At 40.8% G+C, this 11,514-nt stretch overlaps 1 non-coding gene across 1 annotated transcript; it reads right to left on the reverse strand.

Annotated features, from left to right (window-relative positions):
* Positions 1-6,729: 6,729 nt before the first annotated feature.
* LOC111547797 lies at positions 6,730-6,833 on the reverse strand. The gene has a single exon (XR_003309977.1). It is a non-coding gene; the product is annotated as a U6 spliceosomal RNA (small nuclear RNA).
* Positions 6,834-11,514: the final 4,681 nt, after the last annotated feature.

Here is an 11,514-nt window from a genome sequence, read left to right on the forward strand (position 1 = left end):
GGTCCTCACAGACAGAACATAAGCTCTGTAAGAGAGTATACTCACCAGAAAGACAAAATGTCTTTACATTAGAAAGAGCTCATCAGAAAAGACAAAGAGTCTTTCATCATCCCAGAAGGGATGCAACACTCTTTATTAAGGTAATGTTACTCAAATCACATCCCAAATAAAGTTAAAGAGCTTCTACCAAAAAGAGGGAGGCTTGGCTGGAGAGAAGACTCACCAGGGCAGAAAAAGGAGAGCTGTGGAAATGGAGAGCTGAAAGGCCTCAAGGGAGTACTGCACCCTGGTTCCAAGAATCACCAATTTATTCTGAAAGTGATTATGCTTCAGATCCCACTTCTGACACGGTGTTTGTCAACCTAAATAACAGACAGAGAGAGGCTCTCTAAAAGAAAATGATTTTTATTTGAAAATGAGATTTGCAATGGGAATACATATGCCATATTAAACTGTGTCTATATTCAGAGAGGTAAAGGAAGACAAAGGTTTTTAAAGGAAAAATGAGAATTGCATAATTGTTTTGAGATAATTATCCTTGGTTACAATGATCAAATATTCATAACAAGGGTGGTGCTAGTCTGAGGTTGGACAGCAGTTGACAGATGTTCTCATGGATATATTTTTGTGTGTATATAAGTTTGTGGTGGCCTTTGTGCAAGCATGTGATTTTTTCAGAGTCTTCTGTGATATTTCTTATTATCAGGCATTTGTGCACAAGAAAAGTCCCTTTTTGGCCTTCCCCATCTCCATTTGTCAGGGTTTTTTAATCAAAATGGGTGATTCTATTTTGATTCTGACAACTTTCACAAAACACTTCTCACACCCCTGTTGCTGATACTCTGGTCCAAGCCATCTTAATTTCTCAACTGATATAGTGGGCTTGGTAGTCAATTTAGCTAAGATGGAATTATGTTTCTTAGAAATTCCTTTCCTGTGTAGTTTTGGGTGAGAATTTGCCACCAGAAGAAGATGTGGACACAATTTAGAAAGAAGATGTTCGGATGTAGCCATGTTTGCAATTGGAAGGCCGACATAGAGTCAGATGCTACTGCAGTTTATGCATGGTTTCATTAATCTTCTGGCTCCCCTTGTTGGTGTGAGGCAGCAGCTGGGCCCAAAGCCACTCCATCTGCCCCTGGACTTCTACCTTCAGCTTCCCAAACTCCTGGGCTAGGTATATGTTGATGAAGGTCATCAGCTTCTCCTGTAGGTCATCATCAAACTTCGAGGCTTAGGGGTAGGGAGAGACCAATAGGAGATCTAGTTTGCTTTCATGGGTTCCATTTTGACCTTGTCCTCCCCCTTTTCATGTCCATTTTTCCTTTCCAGTTACCTGCCCTGATGACTTCTAGTCCAATACCAGATCCACAAGAAGCAGCTGTGCATAAACTGTTTAACCAACATCCACAACTGCATCAGATCAAATCCTTATAATAAATCCCTTATTCTATATAACTTCTAATGGTTCTGCTTCTCCGAAAGAACCCAAATGCACTGGGTTATTGCAATTGACTCCTAACTGATCTCCCTACTTCTATCCTTGCTCCACTGGGCAGATAGATCTGTTACTTCTCTGCTCAAATACCTCCAATAGCTTCTAAGTAAATGCCAAAGTCGTTACTTACTCTGACTGTGCCAGACTCAGCTTAGATGCCTCCCAATGGAAGGTCCCAGCAGCCAACATAGTTGTCTCATCTCCAGATATTATTGGCTGCCTCAGCCTCATGGGGAAACAAGTGCTAGTGTTTGGCATGAACTTGATTAAGCCTGCTATAATGAGACCACAGCAACTTAAACACTTGTGTCTGACCCGACTAAGGATATGAAGGCTCTGATTTCCCCAGCAACTGCCCAGTGGAAGCAGTTAACACAATCCCAAAGTCAGACTTTTACTTCTTTAGGATTGCAACCCCGAGGAAAGCATTAGCATACGACCTTTGATTCATTATCTGCTTTCTAGAGAACGTAGGCTGACATTCAGCACCAAAAGAGATCTTCAGGGTATGATTTCAGGGTTTGATTCCTCACCTATGTAAACACAAATAATACATAGATTTATTTTAAGGAATTGGCTCATGCAATTGTGGAGGCTGGTAAGTTCCAAATATGCAACATAGGCAGGCAGGCTGGAGACCCAAGGAAGAGCTGATGTTGCAGCTTGAGTCTGAAGGCAGATTGCAGGCAGAATTCCCTCTTCCCTGGGGGAGTCAGTCCTGTTTCTCTTAAAGCCTTCAGATGATTGGATGAGGCCTACCCACATCATGGAAGGTAATCTGCTTTATTCAAAGTCTACTTATTTAACTGTTAATTTTACCTAAAAACTGACTTCCCAGCAAGATCTAGACTAGTGTTTAACCAAATATCTGGGTACCATGGCCTAGCCAAGCTAACACCCAAAATTAACCATCACACTGCACTACAGTTTATTTTAACAGTGTTATTTCTGATCTAATATTTTGGCTGTGGTTATGCTCCCCATCATATACCTTTCAATTCACTTGTCTGGCCTCTGGAACAACAGATGGATTATGGTGGATAATGGATGGACTACTGTAAACTTAATCAGGTGATAGCCTTAGTCAGAGCTCCTCTCTACTGGATGTGGCATCTTTACTGGAGGGTATCAGCACAACCTCAAGCAGATGTGTATGATTTTTGATCTGATGAATGTTTTTTTAATACCCATGAGAAGAGTAAACCAAAGGCAGTTTTCTTTTACATCACAATGTTACAGTGATAGCCCCTTCACTCTCTCCCCTCAGGGCTTTATTAACTTTCCAGCTCTCTGTTATAATACAGTCTTAAGGAACCTCAATCGCCTTGACATTCCACAGAACCTCATGCTTGTCCAACTATATTGATAACATCATGCTAATTAGACACAAACAGGAAATGGTAAGCGCCATATTTGCCTGAGATAAATTACAGGAGTCTCCCCTTATCCATGGGGAATATGTTCCAAGACCCCCAATGGATTCCTGAAACCACAGTTAGTACTGAACCCTACATATGTTTCTCCTATACATACACACATCTATGATAAAGTTTAATTTATAAATTAGGCAGAGTAAGAGATTAACAATAACATAATAATATAGAGTTAACAATAACTAATAATAATATAGAATAATTATAATGTTATACTGTAATAATAATTATGTGAATGTGTTCTCTGTCTTAAAATACCTGATTATACTATACTCACCCTTCTTGGGGAGACAAAATGTCTATGTGATGAGATGAAGGAAGTGACTGGTGCAGGCATTGTAACACAGCATTAGGCTACCATTGACCTTGTGACGATACATCAGAAGAAGGACCATCTGCTTTGGGTGATCCTGGATCATGAGCCTAATGATGTTGATGGTTGGATGTCAGGAGCAGATGATGTGGATGATTAACGAGCAGGTTATTTATACAGCGTGGATGCTCTGGACAACAGATGATTCGCATCTTGGGCAGACAGAGAGGGGTGGCAAGAGATTATACCATGCTACTAAGAATGGTACACAACTTAAAACTTACGAATTATTTATTTCTGGAATTTTCTTCTTCTTTTTTTTTTTTTTTTTTTTTTTTTGCGACAGAATCTTGCTCTGTCACCCAGGCTGAAGTGCAGTGGCGCGATCACGGCTCACTGCAAGCTCAGCCTCCCGGGTTCATGCCATTCTCCCGCCTCAGCCTCCCAAGTAGCTGGGACTACAGGCCTCCCAAGTAGCTGGGACTACAGGCGCCTGCCACCACGCCTGGCTAATTTTTTTTTTTTTGTATTTTTAGTAGAGACGGGGTTTCACCACGTTGGCAAGGATGGTCTCAATCTCCTGACCTCGTGATCCACCCACCTCGGCCTCCCAAAGTGCTGGGATTACAGGCGTGAGCCACCGTGCCCGGCCTTATTTCTGGAATTTTCTTTTTTTTTTTTGAGACGGAGTCTCACTCTGTCCTCCAGGCTGGAGTGCAGTGGCGCGATCTCCGCTCACTGCAAGCTCCGCCGCCTCCCGGGTTCACACCATTCTCCTGCCTCAGCCTCCCTAGAAGCTGGGACTACAGGCGCCCGCCACCACGCCCGGCTAATTTTTTTGTATTTGTAGTAGAAACAGGGTTTCACCGTGTTCTCCAGGATGGTCTCGATCTCCTGACCTCGTGATCCGCCTGCCTTGGCCTCCTAAAGTGCTAGGATTACAGGCGTGAGCCACCGTGCCCGGCCTTTGGAATTTTCTATTAATATTTTCAGACCACAGTTGACTGAAGGTAACTGAAGTCTGGGAATGTAAAACCTCAAACAAGGTGGAGGCTACTGTACATGAAGATTTATGGTCCTGCCACATTGGTAATATTTTCTGGAGTTCAGTAGTTTGGGTCTCTTTAGATTGTGCAGGCAGAATATTTACACATACAAATACTTCTCCAGCTCTCTATTGGAAGGCTGTTGATGGTGAGTTGTGTCCAGAGCAAGAGAGGGCTGTTGTGATACTGTGAAATATGTTTTTGGTCTTCATTCTTGTTTCCTGGCATACAACTCCCCAAATCCCTGGAATTTCCAAGGTGATGTCTTTTTATATGCTAAAATTGACTGGTGGCTAGCAGCTGCTAGGGAGCTTCAGGATGGAGGCTGGTGACCATAAATACCTAGGCAGGATTACAGAGTTCAGACTTTCAGCATAACCCCCCTACCCTATGGGGAGGCCAGAGGGGCTGAAGGTTAAGTTGATCACCAGTGACCAATGGCTTAATTAATCATGCCTACATCACGAAACCTTCATTAAAAAAAAAAAAAAGGAGACCAGGTGTGGTTGTTCATGCCTGTAATCCAGCACTTTGGGATGCTGAGGTGGGAGGATCACTTGAGCCCAGGAGTTCAAGACCAGCCTGGGCAACTAGGGAGACTTCCTTTCTATAAACTAAACTAAACTAAAATAAAATAAATTAGCTAAGTGTGATGTATCTATAGTCCCAGCTACTTGAAAGGCTGAGATGGGAGAATCACTTGAGCCTGGGAGGGAGGTAAAGGCTGTAGTGAGCCAAGATCATGCCACTGTACTCCATCCTGGGTGACGGAGCAAGAACCAGTCTCAAAAACAAAACAACAAACAAATAAACCTAAAAAAAACAGGGTTTGGAGAGCTTCTGGATAGCTGAACACGTCGAGGTTCACGGAAGGTGTGTGCTCAGGAAGGGCCTAGAAGCTCTGTATCCTTTCCCTCATTTCTCACCCTCATTTCATCTGTGTCTTTTGTAATATCCTTTATAAAAAATTGATAAACATAAGTAAGTGTTTCCCTGAGTTCTGTGAGCTGCTCCAGCAAGTTAATCGAACCCAAAGAGGGGTAATCAAATCCAAAAAGAGGGGATCATGGAGACCCCAACTTGAAGCCAGTCCATTGGAATTTCTGGAGCTGGACTTGTGACTGGCTGGGGGAGTCTGAGGAATGAGCCCTAAACCTGTGAGATTTGATGCTGTATTCAGAGGTATTTGAGTCAGAATGACTCCCTCTTGAATAGGAGCTGGGTAAAATGAGGCTGAGACCTGCTGGGGTACATTCCCAGAAGGTAAGGCATTCTTAGTCACAGGATGAGACAAGAGGCCAGCACAAGATACAGATCACAAAGACCCCGCTGATAAAACAGCATGCAGTAAAGAAGCCAGCCAAAATCTACCAAACCAAGATGGCAATGAAAGTAACCTCTGGTCATCCTCACTGCTCATTATACGTTAATTATAATGCATTAGTATGCTAAAAGACACTCCCACCAGCACCATGACAGTTTACAAATGCCATGGTAATGTCTAGAAGTTATCCTACGTGATCTAAAAGGAAGAGGGGCATGGTGGCTCATGCCTATAATCTCAGCACTTTGGGAGGCCGAGGCAGGTGGATCACCTGAGGTTAGGTGTTCAAGACTAGCCTGGCCAACATGGTGAAACCCCATCTCTACTAAAAATACAAAATTAGCTGGCTGTGGTGGTGTGTGCTTGTAATCCCAGCTACAAAGGAGGTTGAGACAGGAGAGTCAATTGAACCCAGGAGGCAGAGGTTGCAGTGAGTAGAGACTATGCCACTGCACTCCAGCCTGGGTGACAGAGTGAGACTCAGTCCCAAAAAATAAAATAAAATAAAGTAGAGTAAAATAACATAGGCCAGGTGTGGTGGCTTATACCTGTAATCCCAGCACTTTGGGAGGCTGAGGCAGGTGGATCACGAGGTTAGGGGTTCGAGACCAGCTGGGCCAACATGGTGAAACCCCATCTCTACTAAAAATACAAAACTTAGCCAGGTGTGGTGGCATGTGCCTGTAGTCCCAGCTACTTGGGAGGCTGAGGCAGGAGAATCACTTGAACCCGGGAGGCAGAAGTTGCAGCAAGCCTAGACTGTGCCATTGCACTCCAGCCTGGGCGACACAGTGAGACTCCATCTCAAAAAAAAAAAGAAAAACTCTTACAGCTACTGGATCTTCTTCTGTCTGTTCATCTGTATTTATGTGTCGTGTGTGATGTTTCACTACCAAAATATATTAAAGAGCTCTGATTAATTGGCTTAAAAATAATCAATGCTTAAATAAAGATTTTGTCAGAAAAATAACAATTTTAATGTCTTTTAGTTCACATGACTTCAGTAATTTTGGAAAAAGTTTTAAAGGTTATTTGTAAATTAAAATGTCTTCAAGTTTAAGACATTTGGTCTAAAAAAGGCAAGTGAGATATTAGGTTTGCTAAATGCTTTATTTTTTAATATAAAATACTTCATGAATTTGTGTGTCATCCTTGCACAGGGGCCTGCTAATCTTCTCTGTATCATTCCAGTTTTAGTATTGTGCTGCCAAAGCAAGCACTGCTAAATGTTTTAAGGTCATAAATTGCTTCTTTGACTTTGAAAATTGTTCAACTTACCTACTTTGGAGCCATTAGATTTTAGGTAAGACCTGGGGATGTATGGAGTTAGCCATGCCCCCTCGCTATGCTGGAAAGAGTTGGACCTTATCTGCACTTGTCTGGTATCCTAGGTTCCATACTTGGTACATAATTAAAATCGCCTACTTACCAGGTTTTTCACCAAAAATAAAAGTTGCTAAGAGTTAACATTCTAACACATGTAATCAAGACTACTGAAGACACAGTTTTACATGCAAGGTGTGTAAGGAAAGTAGAATATGTTTCTGATAAAAATTATAAGAAGGTATGGGAATGTGGGATTTTTGGTCTGGTCTGGTTTAGAGGATTAAAGATTGTTTTATGTTGGGTAGGATAAAGCTGAAGGTTTGGCCAAGTTATGGAAGGTGTGTAAAAGATTAATCTTGTAAAACTTCTGTGTGTGAACCTATTGGTCAAAATTAAATTAATAATTATTTAATTATTCAGTTTTTCTATAAATCAAACATTGAAATAAAAGCACAACAGGGTTTTCTTACACTGTTGAGCTGCTTTTTAATAGAAAATTATAAAAATTATAAAAGGTTTATGAGAATCTTACCTTATGGTCAAACTGATTAAGATTGGGTAGATTTGTCTATAAGGTTTTGTTTAAAATTGGGTTTGCTATTAATTGTACACTAATGCAAAGGTGAAATTTGGCTTTCTCTCTTGAACAGGATCTTTATGGAATCTTGAAAAAATGAAAGATTTTTGTTTGCCTTTTAAGCAAACTACAAGGAAAAGAAAGGAGAGAAAACAGATTATTTAGAAAGCTAAGTCTTTCCTCTATCAATGAGTAAAAGTTTTCAATTTTTAAAAAATCTTTGAGTTATCATTTTGGCTAAATGAATGGCCTATGGTGACCTGAAATTCTATTTTATCAGTATTTTAAACTTTTGATATTTTGACAAACTCCAAAATCAAATTCTAAATTATATATTTTTATGATCAGATTAATCCTTTAGATATATGTCCCCCTAAAGTTCAAAAATGACATATTTGCCTTATGTGGTATACTAAAATTATACAGCATTGTCAAATGTGAAATGGTGTTTGGCTTTCTTTGGGCTGTATTTGTATATATGTTATTAGCATGTGTTCCAAAATTATGGGAAACCCCTTTAATTCTAATAAGACACATTTCATATTATCAGTAATAATTATAATTGTTATATGCCACAGAAGTAACCCAAATTCCTAGTTAATTGTGTCTTTAACTGTGGCTGCCCTAAGACTTTGTCATCCACAGACAATTATTGTCTTGTTTTGATCCTCTTTAAAGGGTGGCTTATAATCAGTTACAGGACTGACAAGTACTCTTAAGTGCAGCTCTCTGACAACTTTGGAAAGTGTGCCATTAAAATAGAGAGAAGGAACTTACAAGACTTTCTTGGAAAACTAATATGATTATAAATATCAAGCAACACAGGAATTAGTTGCATAGACTAAACTAATAGAAGACCAAAATAATCTTTTTATGATGTTTTGCTTAAAATATTGCTTATCCTTTCTGTTTTATTTTTCAGAGTCAAGAAAACTTTTCTTTTGAGCGATCTATAGTTTTTAACAATTGAATAAAATATACTCCTATGAGCAAAATTTTGAGCATATTTCTATCTCTCTACTTGATTTTACCAGAATTTGGAAACTATTTGTGAGTACTCTTAACTTATGGCACTATAGTTAAGTTATTTGCATAAGTGCAATAAGAATCTGTTCTCTTTTATAACAGGACACAGTTGGAGACACTGATTATTTTACCAAGGCTTTGACTGAGATGGTGTGCTTTCAGATACAGACAGCTTTAAAGAATCAAAGCTGACTTACAGAGTTAAAAAAGAAAAGAAAAAAAAGAAAAGCCCCTTAAGAAAACTAGCCTTATACCTTGTTTATGCAATCCCTGTACAGAGTTCCTGATTTGTAGTAAGTAAAGAATGTCACTTTTTGACAAGCCCAGGAACCCCAAATTATCTTGAAACTTGGAGAGGAATTCACTCAACTCATACAGGTATTTTCAGGAATAAACAGTCAAATTCATGGCTGGGCTCAAAGCTTTAAAAAGTCTAATCTGGCCGGGCACGGTGGCTCAAGCCTGTAATCCCAGCACTTTGGGAGGCCAAGGAGGGCGGATCACGAGGTCAGGAGATCGAGACCATCCTGGCTAACACGGTGAAACCCCGTCTCTACTAAAAAAAAATAGAAAAAACTAGCCGGGCGAACTGGCGGGCGCCTGTAGTCCCAGCTACTCGGGAGGCTGAGGCAGGAGAATGACATAAACCCGGGAGGCGGAGCTTGCAGTGAGCTGAGATCTGGCCACTGCACTCCAGCCTGGGCGACAGAGCGAGACTCTGTCTCAAAAAAAAAAAAAAAAAAAAAAAAAAGGCTAATCTAAGATTACTTATGGAATAAAGTCCCATCAAAGCCAATTTTAAAAGGAGCCTATATGGCAAATAATTATAATCAGGACAAGTATAATGAGACTAAAACTTATTTTGCAAACAAATCAGTCCTACCTTGACTTGTTTTTAATGAAAATGGGAACTGGAGAGAAAAAAATTACGTTTCAAAAACTGTTGTACATCTTATTAGATTCTAATCTCATCTTTGTTTTTGAGGGTTTTTTTTTTTTTTGAAATTTAGACTGACCCTGCTTATTCCTGTAAATCAACCATTGATCTCCGGCTGCTGCTCAAAAGAAAAGAGAGAAATAAGTAATGTAAAAATCTAGATCAGTATTCTGATTCTGGTCATGTATTAGAATCAGCTAGTGATCCCCTAACAATTTGGTTTCAACAATAGTCAAGTTTATGAAAAGTCTTCATATTCGGTTTACTGGGATAATTTTACTTATCTCCTTTACTGCTGTGGAATATATTGTTGTTGTACTCTGTGTAGAAACGCAAAATAAGGATACTCAACATTTTCTTAAATTGAACATTAATTATCTTTCACATAGCACATTTTGTCAGAACAGAAGGTGATACCTGGAAGAGTTATGAATGGCCTTCACCATAACTGACTGAGCTCTTCTCTACCCTGAATATGAGAGACCCTAATAATTAAGCAAAAATATCATGACCCCTATTCAGCCTGAAGAAGTTACAGAGGATGGATCTACAACCCTCTACAACCCTTCGGCTTAAGAGTTCCCTTGTAGGCCAGGCGCGGTGGCTCAAGCCTGTAATCCCAGCACTTTGGGAGGCCGAGACGGGCGGATCACGAGGTCAGGAGATCGAGACCATCCTGGCTAACACGGTGAAACCCCATCTCTACTAAAAAATACAAAAAGCTAGCCAGGCGAGGTGGCTGGCGCCTGTAGTCCCAGCTACTCGGGAGGCTGAGGCAGGAGAATGGCGTGAACCCGGGAGGCGGAGCTTGCAGTGAGCTGAGATCCGGCCACTGCACTCCAGCCTGGGCAACAGAGCCAGACTCCGTCTCAAAAAAAAAAAAAAAAAAAGAGTTCCCTTGTAAAAGGGTGGGGGGAAATATGTCAGAAGTGTTCGAACAAGAGCAATTCCATCTTGAATAGGGGCTAGGTAAAATAAGGGTGAGACCGTCTGGGCTACTTTCCCACGAGGTTTGGCATTCTTAGTCACAGGATGAGAGAGGAGGTCAACACAAGATACAGGTCACAAAGACCTCACTGATCCCACTGATAAAACAGGATGCAGTAAAGAAGCTGGCCAAAACCTGCCAAAACCAAGATGGCAACGAAGGTGACCTCTGGTTCTCCTCACTGTTCATTGTATGTTAATTATAATGCATTAGCATGCTAAAAGACACTCCCACCGTGCCATAACGGTTTACAAATGCCATGGTAATGTCTGGAAGTTACCCTATATGGTCTAAAAGGAAAAGGAACCCTCAGTTCTGGGAAATCCCCACCCCTTTCCCAGAAAACTAATGAATAACTCACACCTTGTTTAGCATATGATCAAGAAATAACCATAACAATAGCCACACAGTGGCCCTCAGGGAGTTGCCATTCTTTTGTTTCTTCTCAACAAACTTGCTTTCACTTTACTCTGTGGACTCGCCCCAAATTCTTTCTTGCATAAGATCCAACAAGAACCCTTTCAGGGTCTGGATCAGGACCCCTTTCTGATAACACTATCTCTAGATAGATAGTGTCCAAATCGAATCAGAGGACACCCAGCTGGTGACTGCTGCTTGGTGTATGGGGAAATCCCCACATACAAATTTGGTCACAAAAGTCTTCTGTGTTGATTGTTGTTGCTAAGTGAGATAATAGAACAGGCACATTGAGTGTCATTTCCCCCCGCCCTGGCAAAGTTGGTGTCATGTAAGTGGGATTTGCTAGAATGGCCTGGGCTCATGGAAAGTTGTGGTTTGGGAAGAGAAAGGATGAAAGAGTGGGGGGTGAGGAACCTTTGATTCCTGAGTAGCCATGTGGTCACCCGTGGTTTATAGCCGCAGCTGTGCTGTGCTCAGTTACTAAAGATAAAAGTTACGAATGGAATTTAGAGACAGAACCAACTCCTGGAGAGTTGATTCACTGGATGCATAAGGAAATGCAAACTAATACGCAAAAAAGAAAAATATTCTGGTTTACTGTTAACTATAATAGCTAAAATGAAATT

This window comes from Piliocolobus tephrosceles, chromosome 1, assembly GCF_002776525.5.
Source record: "Piliocolobus tephrosceles isolate RC106 chromosome 1, ASM277652v3, whole genome shotgun sequence".
In the NCBI taxonomy this organism is placed as follows: Eukaryota; Metazoa; Chordata; class Mammalia; order Primates; family Cercopithecidae; genus Piliocolobus; species Piliocolobus tephrosceles.